Genomic DNA, 21160 nt, shown 5'->3' with positions numbered 1-21160 from the left:
TTTCTAATACTCAGGCTCTGAAGAGGTTTTATTTTGTTCCAGTTTTTGTCAAGACTTGATATAAAAATAAAGGTAGGTGACAGAATCAGAGTAAATCTAAAGCAGAGAAGACTTTTCCTGCTAGCAAGCAAGCAAGCAAGGAGTCAGCTGAGCAGAATGATCCTACATCAAGTTAGAATGAGCTGCTGGAGATACCCAGTGTACCAGAGTCTAACAAGCTCTTAAAATTCTGGCTTTTTCAGCTTTAAACAACAATTGCTTTTCATCTACAAGAAAATTCACGAGACAGGACACCACCACTTTAATTTACCACAATAGCAAGTGTGGCAATTGTAATTCCCAGAGAGGTTTGAAGAAATACTAAAAGTGTATCATAATTTTATTTTGGATTCCTAACTCTTGTCATTGGGGATAGATCTTTGATCACCAGCAAGTCCCACAGAGAAAAAGCCATGTTTGCTACCAGGATCACCAATGGTCCTGTTCTATTTAAGTCATCATGCAATTTCCGGATGTTGATAGTCCCAGACTGAGAAGGCCACTGTGATCTCTGAAATCTAGGATATCTGTGGCCACCAGGTTTACCTGAATTTTCATGTTTTCTTTATCTGAACTTTTTCCTGTACCTAATTCACTCATGCCTTGTGTCATAATCCAAATTTTACTTACCTCAGGCTCTAATCTTTAGATTTTTTTATAACCTTACTTACTAGATTTGGAAAGCTTTTCAACTAGCAGTTTTCTGTTCCTTATGTAGCTACTCAAAGACAAAAGTCAAGTCTCTCTTTTGCCTTTCTATGGGCAACTCAGCATACATCAGAAACGTCTGAGCAGACTTTACATTAGTTTGAGCTCATTCTTACACACTCTGCTGTGCAATCATGACCTGATTTTCCTCTACAAACTCCTGTTTCTAGATTATAGATGTGCATTGTCAATGATTTTTTCAGTCTCTTGTTGATAGCACAGTATCAAACGTAGTAGGATTTTAGAAGAAACATTTTACTTTCTATTCTAGAATTATGAAATTTATTATTCTAAACCCAAACAAGTTCTGTACAAATACCTTTTACTTTCTACTAGTGTTTTCTTTTTTGATGTTTTGTCTTTTTTTTTTTTTTTTGGAGGGAGGTGTTTCATTTACAAAAACTTTTTTTCCTTTCTCAGAATTACCCCCATCCCCCCAAGCTTTCAGTCTATGATTGACTCAACAGCTATTAAAATCAGCTGGAAAATTAAGTTCATCTTTGCTGGGTTTTAGACCAAAAATAGAAGTCAACATGTTTACATTATGATGCTAAATTACAGTTAGTTTTGAGTACAAAGAAGATTCATTTCACCTAAAATCTGTGTCTAAAAAGTTAGATGTCTAACTCAGTTCCTCCCTTTATATATAATGGTATATAAGAAGTATCTTCACCAAATGACTCATAGCATCATAAAATAGGTGTCTAAGATGAGTTAGTTACCTGACTCACCCTCTCTTAGTATATTTTTCTCTTCACTGACTATAGAAAGGATTATTATCCTAGAGTTAGAAGAACAGCTTTTAGGTATTTCAGGAATGATTCAGGTGCCTATACAGAGCTGCTGAAGATTATCTGACCTATCCTCATGGAGCCAACAGAGACAACACAAAAGTGGAGGCCCATATCCATCTGCAGCACTCTGAGCACTCAAAGATGAGTCTCCTGAGGTTTTGGGAGGGTAATTTGACCAGAACCACGAAGGCCATGAGCATACTGGATGTATTCAGATGCAGGTTTGTGTGCCAAACCAGCCACTGAGCATAGAAGTGCAAAGGCGAGCAAGATAAAGCAACTTAATAGTGGATGAAAGCGAGGGCGTGTTTCCTCAAGATCAGTGCTCCACAAACACAGTTGTCCTCTATCTAAGTGGTGATATTACACAGTGCTGTGCTCTGCAGGTCTACTGGTCACTAAGATTATGCACTACATATTAGTTCAACTTGAGGCACATAAAATCAAGCATTAGAACCCCAAAAGCTCTGCCTTATCTAGCTGATTTCTTGAGAAACCTACATTTCTTTTAATCAACCTTTCTTGAATGAAATCACCAGAACAGTGAAGCAAGGACGAAAAAAATTCTGTCATAGTTCAAATAAATTGTCTGATCACTGGAATAATGATTCATTTTTTCCTTTTCCTCCTTCCTTTCTGCTCAATAAATAGTAATTAAATAATGCAAAGTAGAAGAGTTTTGCATTTCCTTCTGGCAACAAGAAGAATGAGCTTAAATGGACACATTTTGGTCTCTTCTCACTCAGGGAGGACCAGTTCTGGTTTAGGCACTTACATCAGGGACCTAATGAATAAAAATCAGATCTAACTCAAGATTATTGCTTGAAGCTATGCTAAGGCACATAGAGGACAGGAGGTGATTTGAGACACCCAGCACCGCTTCACCAAGGGCAAGTCCTGCCTGATCAACCCAGTGGCCTTCCTTCAGTAGAGTGCCTACAGCAGTGGACAAAGAAAGAGCTACAGATATCATTTATCTGAACCTGTGTAAAGACTTTGACATAGTTCACAAAACACCCTCCTCTATAAATTAGAGAGATGGATTTTATGGGTGGACTGTTACATGAATAAGAAAGTGGTTGACAAGTCACATCCAGAGGGTAGTGGTCAAAGGCTCAGAATCCAAGTGCACATGAGTGAAAAGTGGTGTCTCTCAGGAGTCCATATTGGTACCAGTGTAATTAATATCATCATTAAGGACATGGATGAAGGGATCAAGTGCACCCTCAGCAAATTGCAGATGAAACCAAGCTGAGTGGTGCAGTGACACACCTGAAGGACAGGATGCCATCCAGAAGGACCTGGACAAGCTCAAGAAGTGGCCCATGGGAATCTCATGAGGTTTAAAAAGACCAGAGCAAGGTGCTGCACCTGGGTCGGGGAACCCCCAGTATCAACACAGGCTGGGGATGAACAGATCCAGAGCATCCTGGCCAAGAAGGACTTGGGGGTGCTGGTGGATGAGAGGCTGGACATGACCCAGCTGTGTGCCCTTGCAGCCTAGAGAGCCAAATGCATCCTGGGCTGCATTAAAGGCAGCGTGGGCAGCAGAAGAGGGAGGGGATTCTGTGCCTCTGCTCTGCTGGGACCCCACCTACAGTGCTGCATCCAGCTCTGGGATCCACAGCACATGAAAGACATGGACCTGTTGGAGCGAGTCCAGAGGAGGCCACAAAGATAATCAGAGGGATGGAGCACCTCTGCTATGAGGAAAGGCTGAGAGAATTGTGATTTTTCAGCCTGGAAAAGAGACGGTTCAGAGGTGACCTAATTGTGGCATTCCAGTACCTAAAGTGAACCTACAAGAAAGCTGGAGGAGGACTGTACAAGGGCATGTAGAGACATGACAAGGGGAAATGGCTTCAAAGTGAAAGAGAGTGGGTTTAGATTAGGTATTAGGAAGAAATTCTTCATTGTGCAGGTGGTGAGGTACTGAAACAGGTTGTCCAGAGAAGCTGTGGATGCCCTGGAGGTGTTCAAAGTCAGGTTGGATGGGGCTCTAAGCAACCTGGTCTAGTGAAAGGTGTCCCTGCTCATGGTAGAGAGATTGGAACTGGATGATCTTTAAGGTCCCTTCCAACTGAAGACATAGTTTGATGGATCAGAGTGAATATATTGCACTGAGGTACCCAACCCTATGTGCATTACTAGCCCATTTCGAATGTGTTTAAAGTGCATTAGATTAAACTTCTTTCACTGAAACTTAAAATAATACATTTGCCTTACATTTATGATGAATTAAGAGTGTGTAGGTGGCAGCATACAACAGATGGTTGATTGTGGAAGTCTCTGCAGAGATTCTCTCCCCCTGCTACGCAGCCTTGAAGGAACTCAGTTCAGAATTAAGACACCCAAAGGCAGGTGTTTACACATAAATGTCTGTAGGTATGCTGTTTCTTGAATTTATATTCAATGGACTATTATTCAACAGAGTCAACCAAAATTAAAAGAGTTACTCAGCTAACCATAAAATAGATATTTGGTGGTATAATCTGAAGTTGAATTTTGAACACTATCACTAAATATCAACAGCTGACCCACCACTATGAGGTGATTATTTGTCCATTCTGACTGCAGAGAGATCCTAAACCAAGAGATCACCTCAGAAGCCAAATTCTTACATGGCTGGAACCAGACGAGATCAATCTCACTGGTTTAATTGCAAGCTTTTTCCTTTTTCTCACTCTCATTTTCATCCTTTGGCCATTATTTCTGCAAATTTCTCTGCTACATGGTGAGTAAGCAGCTAACATTGTTAGCAGTGGTTGAAAAAAAAATGGGGACATATCCTGATCATTTTAATTTATTTTCTCAAGTTTCTGTAGACTATTTTCAAAATGAAACAGGTAAACAGGTCTTGGCTTCTCAATGGAAAAATAATTTGATAAATTCTGTTTTTCTAACATGTATTTTTAGTTGCTCAGGACAGTCAAACTAGGGAAAAAAATCTTTGAAAGCAATATGACTTGTAATGATGAATCACAGCTGAGAAAGGGGATATACGAAATCATCTTCTTGGCTGTATTGATTTCAGTGTACAGACAGCTCAATCTCTGATGTAATGGGAAGCACTGTCCACAGCACTTCCCTAAGGACTAAGAGGCTTTATGCTATTACATGAATGTCTCCTAAATGAGGATGAGGATTAATTTTAAGAACTCTGAAACAAAACCTGTAAATTTTGCTCTCTCACACTCAGTTGGATCTGTTACATAGTAACTCCCACTACTTTACTCTCCAAATTGCAGCAAATTGGCCTTGACTTTTTGAGAGTTGGCCTTATCTCATGCAACCCACAGATAAACTACATTATTTTGTACACGTTTTCTAAATTAAAAGAGGGAATTATACAAATTAAAGTCCTCCCAAAGTGTTCTGTTGAAATATGCACCTAGACATGCTGAGCTGGGAAAAATATGAACTCTTGATCCTTTTCTCAAATCTGACAGAGAGATGAGAAATCAACAAATTTTGTTTTCAAGTGATACAGGGTTTAGGATTGTGTCTTTACTGTTAGAGAGTCATTGATTAAATTAAATACAGTGCAATTTGAGATCTAGTCAAATCAAGAACAAATCTTTTCCACAAAGAAATTCTAAGAGTCCACTATTTCCTTAATGATGTTAGTGTTCAAATATATATGCACCATGTATAGCACCTTCATGCTGAAATTCACAATCTCCATTTCCTGTCGTTGTCTTTCTTCTTATTTGTATATAGTTCAAGGAATGGAATATAATAATATGATCTGTTGAGAGCACTGAATATCCAAATAAAATGTTTCAAGCAGCATGATTTTTATTGGCTCAGCACTACTAAACTCTGACTTGGGTACCCATACAAATGTAGGCTGTTAAATTACAGGTTCATGTTTGACATTGTTAATGGAAATATATTTTTATGTGTGCACAAATACGGACCAATGGCACACACAACAAAAGCCATATGCTACTTAGATTAAGCATTTACCTGAGTTAAAATCATTGTGTTATCTTGAAATTTGATCATTTTTCTTTTGACCGAAACATGGAATTTTTTCCCTTTGTTGAATGTTTTTTGGTAGGTGTCTTGTTAGAGAGACTGACAAAGCAGAGTCACAGAGAGTAAATTAAAAACAAAGAGCAGTTTTCATTTTAATAGACAAGAACAGATATTGTTAAAGTGAGATACCAACAGAACTATGTTACTCTGAGTCTTTCATTAAGTGTGTGAGTTGTCTTTCAGTATTACAGCAAATACAGCTGAAATTCATTCAACATGCAACAACAGCCTGATGCTTCTATCACTCCACAGAAACCATTACACAGTTTCAGAATTGCCTACAGCTTCATATATTTACATTACTGAATCATTCTTTTAAGACAGAAGTTTAATCTTCATAGCCATCTTCATGTTTAAAGAGGCTGGCAAATTAAAATGAATCCTCTTTGGAGAACAGCTGAAGAATACACTAGGAAATCCCAGGTGATTTCTGATCATGCATGAGATACTGCATGACTGACAGGCTTGTTCTTCCTTCATGTATGATGCATATAAAAGATCATGTTGGGTGACTGCAAACAGTAGGTAAAAGCCATTCAGAAGAGGAGATATGTAGGAGTTTCTGTATCTATGGCACTAGAATAAGACCACAATTAGCCATGCTTGGTATGGGCACGGAATTTATATTCTGATTAAAAATCTATCATATCAAAAATATCCAAACAGAAAATATATCTTAGTGAAGTTATGGACTGGCCAACACTTGGCAGTTGCCATTTAAACCTTAAATTGTACCCACAACTGTCATTTGGCATACATATCACACAGGATGGAGAAATAGTGACATTCCTGTCTGACTACTGTTTAAAAATTATCTAACACAATTCATCTTGAAATCTGGCATGGAAGACCACAGGTATTTACAGCAGCATGAGACCTTTTCTCCTCACGTTCAGTGTGTTACGCACTTGTACTCTGACAGTCAAAAGCGCTTGCAAGAAAGTTGCCTCACATAAATTTTCTTAGAAAATTTAAGATAGCTACAAAAAAAAGGAAAGGATACTATAGTGTTTTTACATTAGTTTCACCTTTATTTGAATGCCACAGGAATCCAGTATTACTACTTTTATTGATAAGTCTCTTAGGAACTTTGTCTTCTGCACCATCACAAAGACTCAGACTAAATAAGAGAACTTTGGGAGAAAAGACCTTGCTAAGTATCTTTATCCTGCTACAATTAATAACACTACTACAATATTTTACCCTTGGCTATTCACTTACTTGGGTTCTTCAACATTTTAACTATCTTTGTAACTCAGATCCCTAAAACCTTGATTTCCTGACCTTGTTGTAAAAAGCTGGTAATAATTATAATACTTTCTCTAAAATTCTGTTAAATATTCAACTTTTTCATTTCAGAAAACCTCCAGTTTATAAAGGAAGAAACCAATGTTTTAAATTTTCCAAGAAGTAACTTCCACATGGGCTGCGTTGAACTTTTAAATGTCTGCCATTTATTTCATTATATTAATGATGAACTTGAAATAATTCAGCTTCCAAAACTAGCTTGACCTGACCATAAGACTTTTTGAGAGGATGAGCTAAGATTGTGGGAGAGAAAAGGGGAAAGAACAACTGTGGAAAGATGGCTAGGGGTAAATTAGAGGACACTGAGAAGTTATATTTGCATCCTAACAGAAATTATAACAGTACGGGGATTATAGGGTAAAATGCATCTGCTGCTCCCTGGCTGGAATGCAGTTGGCATGCTTGAAACCTATTCCACAGTGATTCCCTGTACACACACACCTACTGAGCGATGGAATGGAGGGTGGAGCAGAGTGGAGACACCGTGGCCAGTCTCTGTTGAAATCCTTGAAGGGAAGGGAACCTGACGGTATTTTGCAGCTGATAAACCACATAACACCTGTCATCCAGGGCAGATAGGGGAGGAGATATCCTGCTGCTGAGCCAACAACTGTGGCAAAATCTCTCTCCTCACATGAACTTGGTTCATTGTAGCCTAATTGTAATATTAATGCACACTTCCATCCCAGTGTTACTCATCTCCATGGTATGACCACCCCTCACTGGGCATGCACTCTAAATTCTTTTTGAATGTATCTTTAAAAGCAAAGCAAGAAAATTTTACACCAATCAGTAACAAAGATAGGCATGACTAGAGTCACTCATGCTCTACCTAAACATAGAGCAATAGTGTAAAACCAAGTTGAGAATGGGGAAAAGTTAGGGAAGGCTCCATTGTAACTGCTGGGATCAGTCAATGGGCTGAACCTGTCTTCTCCCCTGTAGGGATGGATGCCTGTTGGGTAAGAATCACAGTCTGTGCGCACTGGACATTTTACTGGGGATTAGAGCATGTCCATGTATTGCTTTGAATATATTTCTGCAGTCAGATACTATCACCAGCAATCCTCAAACTTTAAATTGTCATGACCTTATATTAATAAAGAGGGATATTCCATAAACTGTTGATATGAGTCCTTCTTATGGGCTGGCAGTCCCCAGCAGCCGGGAACGTACTGGAGTAAAGAGGAACACCTGCTGAGGGGTCTCTCTTTTGCTGCTGGTGCATTTCCCTGAACAAGTTGGTCCTGCCCTCCCATCCAGCAGGACTGCTCAGTGAAGGGTCCCCATAATGGGACACTGACAGACTGGCCGGACACAAGGGTCTCGGCTTTGCTGGGGTGCTGATAGACAAATCAAACAGGGTCAAGGAAATCTCCCCTTTTTACATGACAAACAACCATGACCAAGCATTTCTTTTTGGAACTCCAGATTTAGATATGATGCTTTGGGGCTGGTAGAAGCTAGAGGAACTAATGAGATATAGCAGTAGCACACAGAATATCAGATAAAGGTGAGAACACAGCAGTAGCAGTATGAGTGGCCAGGGGAGAGTGGTACAGATATAGAAAGAGAGCCAGATCTGGAAGAGCACTGTGTGGGTGAGGCCAAGGCAGGCAGGTCCAGGTCAGCAGAAGATAGAGAAAAGTAGCTAAACCATGCTATTATGTTTTTGTCAAGGCATCATGTCTTTGTGCACAGATTTGAGAGCTGACTGAACAGGATAGGATGTGACCATCCCAGCACCAAATCCCATGATTTCTCCAGATGTCTTGGACTCACCAGAAAGGCTCAAAGTTCCAGCTTGTCCCAGGCATCTTTCAAAATGTATGTGAGCACCCCTGTGATTATCAATTGTTTCCTGTCTGTGCATCCCCAGACTGTCTGCTGTCATGACAGCTACAAAGACCAACTCTACGTATGGGTGAGTAACTATTCCTGGGTCCAGACATCCAGGCATAATGTACTCCTGAGTCCAACTTTAGGCACCTTCTCATCGCTGATAACAAGCTGCCTTATTGGGCTGCACACCTAACACTCTGACCCTCAGGCTATGCATCTTTCCCTTTATAAATGGAAACCAGGATTGTCATTCTCAAAAGAAACATTATCCATTAATAAGGAGTCAACAAAAGGTCTTACTGTTGATATATCTTGCTGACTGAATTTCATATCATGCATCAGAAGCATGCTCTGGCATCTGGTGACAATCTGGGTAGGGAAATATCTGCCCTAAATTATGACACTGCACTCCTCTAGACCGTGCAGAAATGCCCAGAACATAGCCAGAATGTGTGGCCACTCGTCTAGGGAGATGTTCATTTGCTACTAATGAAAAAGATTTCAAAAAGACCATGAAATATCTCATTAGCTAAAATTAGGGTCTGCCTTCTTAAGAACAAAGCTAAGAAATCATAAGAAATGGTTATATTATAGAAGTTCTGCTTGACAGTGGTATGTTCAATTTTTTCCCACAAGTCATCTGAGATAAATGAATGAAATTACATCTATTGTTTAATTAGACTAAACATCCTTATCCTGGTTATAAAACCAGGTGCACTGACAAAAGATACTGTATACACCTACAACACATCTGCACCAATTTCTCTGTATGAAAATAGAAATGTGGGTAGCATTACATACCTAATTCTGTAGTTGCTTCTCAAATTTCAGTAGTAATCTGCAAAGATCTATGAACAATATTTGACCATCTTATGTGTTAACATGTACAGTAACATTCTGCATTTTAGACAACCTTTTCTCCAAAGCTCATAAACCTATAAAATCCTTATGCATATCATCAGTTTGATAGACTGAGGAGGGGATGGAGAACCATTCTTTCGAGAGATTCATTGTCTCAAGAACAATGATCTGTCAATCAGCAGTGCATACCATTTGCTTTTAACATTGTAATTTTTGTTTTAATCATGTGCCAAAGAGGATAAAAATACTCAGAGTAGAATTAGAATAAACAAATTACAGAATGGATGACATTGCAAAAGACCTGTGGAAATTGTCTAGTCCAACACCTAGCTCAAAGTAGTGCAGGTGATGCCTTAGGTTTTAACTTTTATGTTTTTCAAATCCTGTACTGCTTAGTGTGTAACTCTGAAGTTTCTTGTAGCCTGTTAATTTCTGCTCTCTCATGCTAGGTAGACATAACAAAGCCTCTCTGGGCCTGCTCTTCAAGGACACCCAGACCGTCCTAGACCCAAGAAGTATAAACCAAAAAGCCTCTAAAGGGGGGGTAAGCTGAGAGGAATTGCATCATTAAACTGAAGCTTTAATTGGAGAATTAACCCTGATATGCAAATGAACCAAGCCTATAAAAGTGTGAAGAACTCGTGACCTGTTGTCCATATTGGGGTCCATCTTGGCAATAGCCACAGGGTGTACCTTTGAAGGCCTTTCAAATAAATACCTACCTTATTCCCTTACTCCTGTCTAGTTTCTGTTTCTAGGAGGCCTCTCAAGGCATCACAGGTAAATCAGGACTATGTCCACTTTGGCTTTGAATATCTCCGAGGACTAAGCCTCCACCACCTCTCTGGGCAACCTGTTGCAGTGTTTGACTCTCACTATAAAAAGTTTTCTTTTCTTATATTTAAACATCTTTTTTCTGTGTTTCAGTTTGTGCCCATTGCCTCTTGTCCTGCCAGCAGGCACAGCAGGCACCAATGAGAACAGTGTACTTCCCTCTTCTCCATTTCCTCACATTGATACAGTCCCCCTGAGCCTTCTTTTCCCCAAACTGAGTTCTAGCTCTCTCAGACTCCTCTCTCCATCTGACAGATGCTTCAAGCCCTAAGTCATCTTTATGGCCCTTTGCTGGACTTTCTCCAGTATGTCTGTGTTCTCTCTTGTACTAGGGATACCATAACTGGACACAGTACTCCAGTATGGTCTCAGCACCACTGACTCAGTCATGACATTCTGCTAGGCCCATTTCTCCAGCCTGCTGAGGTCTGTCTGAAGGGCAGTACAACCGGCTGGTGGAACCAACCACTCTTCTCAGTTTTGTATTGCCTGTGGACTTACAGAGTGCAGTCTGCTACCCCATTTAAATCATAAATGTCAAATAGAATTGGGCCCAATATCAGTCTGTGGGGTATACTGCTAGTGCCTGGTGTCTCGCCCAGCTTTGTGTTGTTGGCCACAAGCCCTTTGAGCCCAGCAGTGCAGTTTTCAGTCCTCCTCACTGTCTATTTCTGTAGCCTATGTCTCATCCATTTTTCTATTAGGAGGTAATGGACACAATGTCAACAGCCTCATAAAGTCAAGATAGGCAACAGTCACTGCCCTTTCCTTATCGACTGACACAGTCATTTCACTGTGGAAGACTATGAGATTGGAAAGGTATTATTTCCCCTTTGAAAATCCATGTTGACTACTCCAAATCATATTTCTGTCCATCACCTTCTGAGGCATTGAAGAGAAACTGCCTGTCCTGTAATTCTGTGGATACTCACTCTTGCCCTTCTTGAAGATAGGAGTGTTATTTGCTGTCCTTCAGTTGTCATGAGCCTCCCCCAGTTACCATGACCCTTTAAAGATTATTAGAAGTGGCCTACATGGGTATTGGCCAGCTCTCCTGACACTTGTAGGAACATGCCATCAGATCCTGCGGACTTGTGCATTTCCTGTTTTTTGGAAAGCTGGGAGGAGACACAGCCTGGACAGCTGACCCCAACTGACCAAAGGGATATCCCAAACTATATGCATTATGCTTAATATAAGAAGCTGGGGGAACAAGGAGGAAGGGGGGTACATTTGGAGTGATGATGTTTCCCCAGTCACCATTATGCGTGATCGAGCCTGGCTTTCCTGGGGATTGCTGAACACCCACTGGCTGATGGGAAGTGATGAATTGATTCTTGGTTTTGCTTAGCCTGTGTGCGCAGCTTTTGCTTTCTCTATTAAACTGTCTTTATCTCAAGCTATGAGTTTTCTAGTTTTTAGTCTTTCAATTCTCTCCCCATCCCACTGGCGCAGGACTGAGCATTCAGCTGTGTGGTGCCTGGTTGCCAGCTGGGGTTAAACCAAGACAGTGCTACTGCCATGATGTATATTCTCCTTTGACCATTTGGAGGTAGAATTTCTAATGACTTCTTCCCACAAAGGATATAAATATTATGTCTCAAGCCTCCTGAAGAAAACTGAGAAAGTAAACAACACTGTGTGGTTACTCAGTAATTAATATTTCCCCATTTGAAAAAAAGCTTTCTTGTGTTTGAATGGGCAAAATAACTAATCTCTATATATAATTGTTAGAATATTTCCTAATTCTACTTTGTAGTCTATGATAGAGAAGCCCAACTGCTGGAAAGTTTTATCTCTTGCCCCAGTCATAATGTTCACCATCATCACCACTTTACTGCTGTACTTACCACCTGAGTCCTCTGCTCATTTTTTCCAGCAAATGCAGCAGGGTTTCCTTGCAGAGGAACCTGGGGGGCTTGACTAAATTCTTAACCTGACAGGGAAAATAAACTGGGGTCTCCTTCATATTTTCTCACTTTTTGTCTTTTCAAGCTTGATTCTGTCACAGGCTGCAGCATTTATGGGCCACAAAAAAAACTGGCAGAACTTCTGAGATAAGGCAGAAACTAATAAACCAAACTCAGCAACTGTGCTGAAAGCAGCTCCAACTGGGTAAAAGGAAATTCTGGCAGGGGGAGATCTGCAACCACTGACTCAGGGGCCACTGACACAAGAAACCCACTGACCCAAAAGAAGAGAGACACTGAGCACGGCGACTGATTAGCATGAGAGGCGAGAGAATCATTAACCAACAGAAGACAGAATACTAATTAATAAGAGAACTATGTAACTTGTAGCCAATGAACACTAATTCCTTTGTTTGCTAAAATGTATAAATAGTAAAAAGTTTTGATAGCTGGTGTGCTTGATTTGAGGAATTCCACAAGCACCGAGGCTTGCACAACTCTGAAATAAATAATCAGTGTCTCACATAAGTGTTAATTACTGGCTTGTTGCACACCAGGTAACATCCGATTTTTGCAGACAACACGTGAACTGAGATCTCTTGCCACAAGTTTACAATCTGAATAAAAATTCGACCATGAAAACGTGTTGGAATGTTAAAAATGCCTCAAATCCTTACATAACTTACTTGCAAATGGGGATTAGCTGTTACCTTTACTTGCCAGCAGATGCTGGCAGAACACTTTTTCCCTGCGGAGGTTTCTCTCCATCTGCAATTTTAAATAACTTTGGATTCCTCTTTGATCCATTTATCAACAAAGGTCAGAAGCAAACTTTCTGTTTAATGTTTCAAACCAGCATCTTAGTAGGCAAAAGGGACTGGGTAGTATCACTGGATAGTAGATATATGTGCTCACATACCCTTACTGTTTTTCATACTGTTTGTTGCTTTTGTCCAGTCAGTGGGACAACTGCTGGAAGAATGGGCGAGGTTCTTACATCTACTCACTCTTATGGCTGGTCAATCAGGATATTTTGGAGGAAATTGAAGTAAGATGTTAAAAATGCTGGGAAGAACAGAAAGTGAGTTATTAAAATTCTAAAAGTGTGCACATACCTCTAAATCCTTAAGTTGTAACCTTTAGCCTGGGAAATCTTGTGCCAGGCTCATAAGTAACACATGGATGGATCTCTTCTCCTCCTCACTGAGTATCTTCCTAAAGGACAAATACTAGCATTGTGAGATCTGTGTTGGACTCTGGGCTGGGCTTACATGCTAAATGTGTAGTTTTTCCTATTGTGGAGCTAAAGACAGCCAGCCCTAGAGGATGGTTCTGCTGTGTCAAGACAGGACAAGCAAGAAAATTACTGTGAAAGTGTTCTTCCTTAAACCTTTTACCTGCCCACTACTTCCTCATTTAGAGGCATTGTGAATTTCAGATAAACATCAACAGCTCTGGCATCTGTTATATCATTTACAAATATACACTACAATGTCAGCAACGTTGTGCTTGGGATGATTGATTCTGTGTTTATAACATTCCAGCTGACAGATAATACAGTTGAACAGATTGGAAAAATATTGTGCCCTTAACAGTCTGGCTTCTGTGATAAAATAGTACATTAGATAAATGACATATTATGTTTTGCATTGAGTCTCAGCAGAGTTTTACATTTTCAGTATTACCATTAGGTAAGCAGCCCTCACAGTATGTCATTTACACTCATGCAGTATCTTTGAGGGTAGCATCCAAGAGCAGATGTCAGACATTCTAGCCTTGCAACAAAAGCCTCCAGCATATGATAAACATATAAAAGGAAATGTTCTTAAGAAGGCTGTCAGGTCCCTGCCTTTCTGAAGCCTAGGAGCCACATGGCACCCAGTGGAGTAAATGGAAATCCTTCCATTAACCTCAGTGAGCTTCAGATTAGTACTTTCAATTTCTGTAGTAGTCCTGATCAGCCTCTATACAAATGTTAATGAGATGAACTGAACAACGCCCTTAGAAGCTGCAAAGACAGAAGACATTGTTTCATCCATCCATTTCTGGCAAGGGTGAAGTGCCATGATGGAGGAATGTAAGGAGATACCACACAGTGTCTCAACATGGGAAATGAAAATGCTCATTATACTCTAAAAATCCGAAGGGATTTAGATGGATGAATTTCTGTTGGCTCCCTAATAACTCCTCTTAAGGATAAATCCATAAGAGGAATTAGAATGGTGATAATGACTTAGGTTGATACACATTTGCTGAAACTTCTTTCCTGTCAGGAGCATGCCTGTAGGCGTCTCAGCATTTTAGTAACACTCCTGAAGTGGAAAATCACAAATGAATACTTGGAAGTAAGTAAAGTGATCACAGATGATCACTCTGAATTCTAAAAAAAACCCTACTGTCTCACAATGCTAACTAATTGCTACAGCAAATTCTGGTTAATAAAGACAAAATGAGTTCAAATTTTTGGTGTATTTTTGGAAGAAATATTCTTCAAAAAGTATTAAAGATAATGGTATGGATACTGACTTTTGTGAAGTTTCTATGAAAAACGTTCATGTCAGGACATACTTAGGAATACTATTTCCCAAGAACCCACTCTTAGCCTCTATCACAAAGTGGCTTAGATAAACTGGATGCCTTGATTTTCAGTGCAAACCCAAAACTGTCTGCTACTGGGTCAAACAGCACATCTTAAATGTTGTGATTTTCAGGTAGGGAGACAGAAAATAAGGAAGACAGAACAAAGACATTTAAAGACATAAAAAGAACAGTTGTGCATTAGGTGGAGGTGTCTCACTGACATACACAGTTCATGTTACTCTTCTGCAACAGAAAACATCATGAAAACATAGCAAAAAACCAGCTTACTGAAAGCAATAAAACTTGAATTAATATTAAGTTTAAGGTAAATAGTCCCATATGTCTATTCTTGGTAAGCTTTTGTCCATTAGGTTGTCACGTGCCAAGATCATATGTCTTGAAATAGATATATATTGTATGTATCTTGGAAAACTTACAAATTGCTGTGTCTCTCCTTCAAGCAGGAAAGCCTGGGTGGAAGAAGTTTCTCACTGTTCTCACGTTAAAACTTCCTGTGTAAAACCAGAAAAAATGTCACGATACCTATTAATTCTGTGAACCCTCAAATCATTTCCTAACGTGAAAAGAGAGAACACTTCAGAAAACAAAAACCTTTAGACTATTGTAACATGAAGTGTTGGTGATACCATGTTTATTTATTACTGACTTCATGTTTGTTTATCTGTACACTTCCAAATTGATTTTATTCCAATATGTAGTACATTTTGCAGTATACAAACAATTAAGCTATTGGAACAATCTCTGTCAAAACTGTGAGAAAGTGAAATCATAAGTTTCATTTTTGAGCAAGATATGATTAAAAAAACTTTATTTTAACACAAGAATTACTGGGTGAAATTCTAATATAATTACACTGAATACCAGACTGAATTAATTCAGTAATTTTGTTGGAATATGATACAGTCCACACAGGAAAACTGATTTTGAAATTTTAAACATATGGAGGTTGACATGCCCTGTTGAAAGAATTAATAAAATTACATGAAAAATTTAAGAGCACTGTTTGATTTCCAACTACTCCCTTGATTCCTTGACAACTAGAAAGAAAAGAAATTCCTACTAAATGGAAAACTACTGCTAACTTTGATGTAGTCAGAATCGTACTGTATCTGCTGCATATGGTTATGCAATTGTAGGTGTATTTCCTTGTTTATAAAATAGTCATATTGCTTTTTTTTCTCCTGTGTCTTCTAATATTTTGCATAACAAAATCAGCTGCATCTTTTAAGCTACTTCTCACATTTCAAGACCATAAGTGGAATATTTTCACAAGAAGTTAGTATCAGCACTGAAATAGATATTTTTCAAAGTAATTTACTTAAGAAATGTAGTATTTTTCTCCAGAATAATTTATTGCCCATCTTAATATGCTTATGACCATAATTAAAAACATAACAGCTTGATAATGATCTCAGCATTTCATTCAATCTTTTATCTCCTTATGTATTACTTTTTCCTTGTTTTGTGACTTAGCATCAAGGGTTTTGCCACAATTTCAAATGAAATAATTTCCAGAGCCACATAATTTGCTCCTGCTCTTCTAGTGAGCCTCAGAATAAATCATCCTTTATGTTATTGATACTGAGTCAGATATCTCTCTGGAATGCTCTCTTTACGCACCTCATCAGAGTTTCTGGTGGTCATTTATTTACTTATTTCACTTAGAACAGCAAGAGCAAAAGGATACACTGGATGTCAAATCTACTTTAACATTGAAATGCTGCAACCTGTTGTTCACCTGTCCATAGATGATAGCTAAGTCAGCATAATCGTATCATAGGACTGTCTTTTCTCTATTCCACAACTTTCTGCTCCTCTCCCTATGACAGATAGCAAAGCCTGACAAGAAACCCTGTCGTAATTCAAGACAGAAATTCTTCCTTAAGAATGACCTTCCTATTAAAAATTGGAAATTGCAGCAACACATCAATGCAATCAATGCAGCAGCAACATAAAAATGCTGTTTTGCCCATTTGGGAATTTTATAGGAAGTTATGTTTTGGAAACAAGTAATTTGTCCTACATGGGCTTCCCTGCTGTGACTACTATGTGGACAACTTTGTTTCCATGTGCATCTTGCAGCAAGACAAAAGATTGTGGCCTTTCGACTTTGGCCAGCAGAGACATATCCCTACCCAGTTGCTCTCTCAATTCTCCTTCCTCAAAAGGATGAGGGGAGAAAATAAGGTGAAAACCTCATGAATCAAAGGACATTGAGATAATTTAACAATTAACATCACAGGCAAAAGAGACTCAGCTTAGGTATAATTCATTTGATTTACTGAAAATTCAAAATATAGTGGGATGGTGAGAAACAAAGACCTCACCACACCCTCCCTTTTCCCAGGCTCAACTTCACTACTTCATTCCTGAGTCCTTTATGTCTTTCTCCCAACCCCAAGTGGCACAGGGGGATGGGTAATGGGCACTGTGATCAGTCCATAGGAGCTCCTCTCTGTCGCTCCTTTTTCTTCCACTTTTCATCTCTGCGAGTCTTTCAGGGTAAATGTGCTCCAGCATGATGTCCCCCACTGGCTGCAGCTTCTTTAAGGAGTCTGCTCCAGCATGGAGCAGTATATATCCATGGCTACAGCTTCCTTCAGAATACATCCACCTGCTCTTTGTGTTGTTCTCCATGGACAGACAGCATTGTCCCCTCCACGGGCTGCAGGGGAACCACCTGTGTCACCGCAGGTTCCTCCAGGGGTTGCAGGGGAATCTCTGCTCCAGGGCCTGGAGCAGCTCCTCCATCTCCCTCTGCTCTCACCTTGGTGTTCACAATGTCGTTTGTCTCATCTGTCTTTTCCTCAACACCTTTTGTGCAGTGTTTTGCCCTTCCTTACACACACAGTTGCTGAGGTGCCCCTGCCACAGCCGTGGGCGCAGCCATGCCCTGAGCTGGATGGTTGGATCCGGCTGTATCCGGCTGGGGCAGCTCAGTCCTCCCCTCAGAGCCCCCACATGTCCCGCTTCTGCCGGGGCCTGGGTATGGGAACTCCGTAGAGCATCTCTCGAGAACATCAAACCAGCAGCTCTGAGCACAAGCACCCTCTTCAGACTGGCAAAAGCCACGTTCTTGACTAGTAGAGCTTCTTTAAAGTATGCCTTTGAGGGTTACATATCTTTTAGACACCGTAATGATTTTCTGTCACTACGGATACAGCCTGCCTACAACTCAGTGTGGATACAGTGTACCCAGAGAAATGAAGCTCTGCAGTAAAAAAGAGGATGATTTTTTTGCAACTGCACTGCCCACTGTAGGATGGGGCCTGGGATGCAGGATGTTGTCAGGAGACTTGTCGTGACTTGTCCAGCCCTCACACTGTTCCCGATTTCTCCAATGGCATGGATATGCTGGTCAGTAATGACATTACCAGGAAAGACCCAGAGTGCACCAAGCATGACTGCAAGGCTCTTGGGGCAATGGTCAAGGGCATGGTAGCCCAGGGTTCTTTCACTGTAATCCTTCCGGGTGAGAGGGAAGAGCTCAAGGAGGATTGGAAGGATCCTGTGGGTAAACAACTATTTGCAGACTTGGTATCATCATCAGGAATTAAGCTTTCATGACTATTTTTGAGGATTGGAGGACTTCTAGCAAGATGGAGAACCATCTGAGCAAGTGGGGCAAAATCATCTTTGCCAACTGGCTGGCCAACCTGCTGAGGAGAGCTTTCAGCTAGGAAAGATGGAGAAAGGAGGTGATGATCAACAATCACATGAGGAAACCAGAGATGGGTGGCAAGCAAAGGATGCAGGGTGATGTGGTCAGGAGAAATATGGTAATCAAATCAAAATCATCATAGTAATTATGGTAATCATTGAAAGAGGACTGAAGACACTATTTATGATGCCATAAAGAAGGGAATGATGAGAGGGCTGCATTATGGGAGAAGATGTCACACTTCTGGGAAATCAGCACAGCTATGGGCTGTACACTAATTCATGTAGCATGGGGAACAAGCAGGAGGAATTAAGAGGACTGTGTGCAGTCTCTAGGCCTCTACACCACCCATTAAAAGAAAGCACTCATTCTGATGATTCAGATGTACTTTACAACTTTGTCTCATCCACAACAGTGTTGTTTTGAAGATACATCAATGAAGTGGTGCTAAACTGAACTGTTGCAACTTCTTAGGCTCCTATCTAGCTTCTTTTGTTCTCTGATGTTTTGAATGACTTCTCTGTGGCTACAGCTAATGATGAGCTGTACGAGTGTTGTTGAGTGGAAAAAAGAGACAGTGGAAAAGAACAGATGTCCTTAGAGACAGCATCTTTTTAAAGTTAGGAGTACTATAACTGACATAATAGAAAAGGTTTAAGTCACAATTCTTCAGATTTAAACTAGAATCCTTCATCAAAATGACCTCATCCCATTTACACTGTCAAATATGTCTAAAGATACACAAAGCTCAGTTTTAAAGACAGAGATCACATCTATAAAAATATACGGCTTTTGCAGATTAGTCTAGATTTTGAGGCAGCTCTTTTTCAATGAAATTCATTTTTTATCAGTGTACTGGATCTGACGGAGCTGGAGCTCATTTTCACCACAGCAGCCCTCATGGTGGTGTGCTTTGTACTGGTATCTCAAAAGGTGTTGATAACACACCAGTGTTTTGGCTACTGCTGAGCAGTGCTGGTACAGAATCAGTACTGTCTCTCCAGGTGGGCAAGATCTTGGGAGGGGAAACAACCAGGACAGCCGACCCAAACTGTCCAAAGGGATATTCCATACCATACGATATCTGCTCAGATGCAAAAGCATTCATCATTACAATGCTTGTCTTCCAGAGCGACTGCTACGCATACTCAAGCCCTGCTTACCAGGAAGTGGCTCATGGGAAGTAGAGAATAAAGCTTTGTTTTCCTTTGCTTCTGTGCCCAGCCCTTGCTTTTGAGTTTATTAAACTGCCTTTATCTTGATCAATGAGGTTTTTCCATCTTATTACTTGGCACTACGGATAAGAGCCTGGATCCATCCTCTGACACCTCCTTTCAGATACTGACAGACATTCACAAGGTCCCGTCTCAGCTGTCTCTTCTCAAGTTTGAACAGGTCCAGCCGTCCTTTGTAAGAGAGATGCTCCCGTCCTTTAATCCTGTTCACAGGCCTCCGCTAGACCTGCTCCAGGGGCTTCTTGGTATTCTTGTACTGAGGAGCCCAGAACTGGATACTCCAGATGCAGCCTTACTAAGGCTGGGTAGAGGAGCAAGATCACCTCCCTTGAGCTGCTAGAAAAACTATGAGGAAAATGTTTTTATTAACATCTCTATAGCCTAAATTATCCCTGGTGTGCTTATTTCCATTCCAACAAAGAGCTAAGAGGGATTTCATGTCTTATTCTGGAAAAATACCAAGAATGCAATCTTTCTGTCTTTACCTGATTACTGCAGACATGTGCATACACATCCGTTGTGAAGTGTGAAAGGACTTGACTTTGTTCCTCAGTCTAGACACACACACACTTTCAAGTGACTCAGGCAGTTCTCTAAGAGTTGTCATTTTGCGAGAGGAAAGGACATTCTTCATATCTCCGGTAGACTTTTTCTACTTTGAAGGATTTAGAGAATCATCCATGATTTCAAATTTCTGAAAAAATAAAGATTTCATCCAAGAAGTAAAGACATAACATTGATACCAGGTAGCCAGGACAATCTTCTGGAAATGAGGAGGGTTGTTTATCAAACTGGTAACTATCTAATATAAAATGTAGATGGTGAACAAGGAGCAGAATTACAATGGAATTGCCTTCTCAGCAGAGACGCCTGGTCACTAAACTAGGAAAGCACAGTCCATCCTCTGGTCTCACACTCTTAATCTTGAACCTTTTCTAGAATGGAAAAACAGCTTCCATAAGGATGCAAAATGCCTGGTCAACACAACGCAAAGCAACCTCAAAATAATACTCTCATGAAGGTGTAATCTCCTGGATCACATGATTTCCCTTGACTAGCACATGGCATACAATTCAGGTTCTCTGCTCTCTTGATGGAAGCTGTAACTATGTGCCACTATACAGAGGCGGGAAAAGGATTGGACTGAGCTTGGTTAAGCTTGGCACAAAATTGTGCCCATGTTTGCAAAGACTTCTGTTTGTACAGGGCACCTGGCACCAGCTCAGCATCTACCTAAGCCACACAGTAGAACACAAGTAAAGGTTTCTGCTCAGAGTTCTCTAAATTCATCTAAATGTTTTAAGCATGTACCAAATGGGAAAATTG

This window comes from Corvus cornix, chromosome 3 (assembly GCF_000738735.6).
Source record: "Corvus cornix cornix isolate S_Up_H32 chromosome 3, ASM73873v5, whole genome shotgun sequence".
NCBI lineage: Eukaryota > Metazoa > Chordata > Aves > Passeriformes > Corvidae > Corvus > Corvus cornix.
This window is presented reverse-complemented; position numbering follows the sequence as displayed.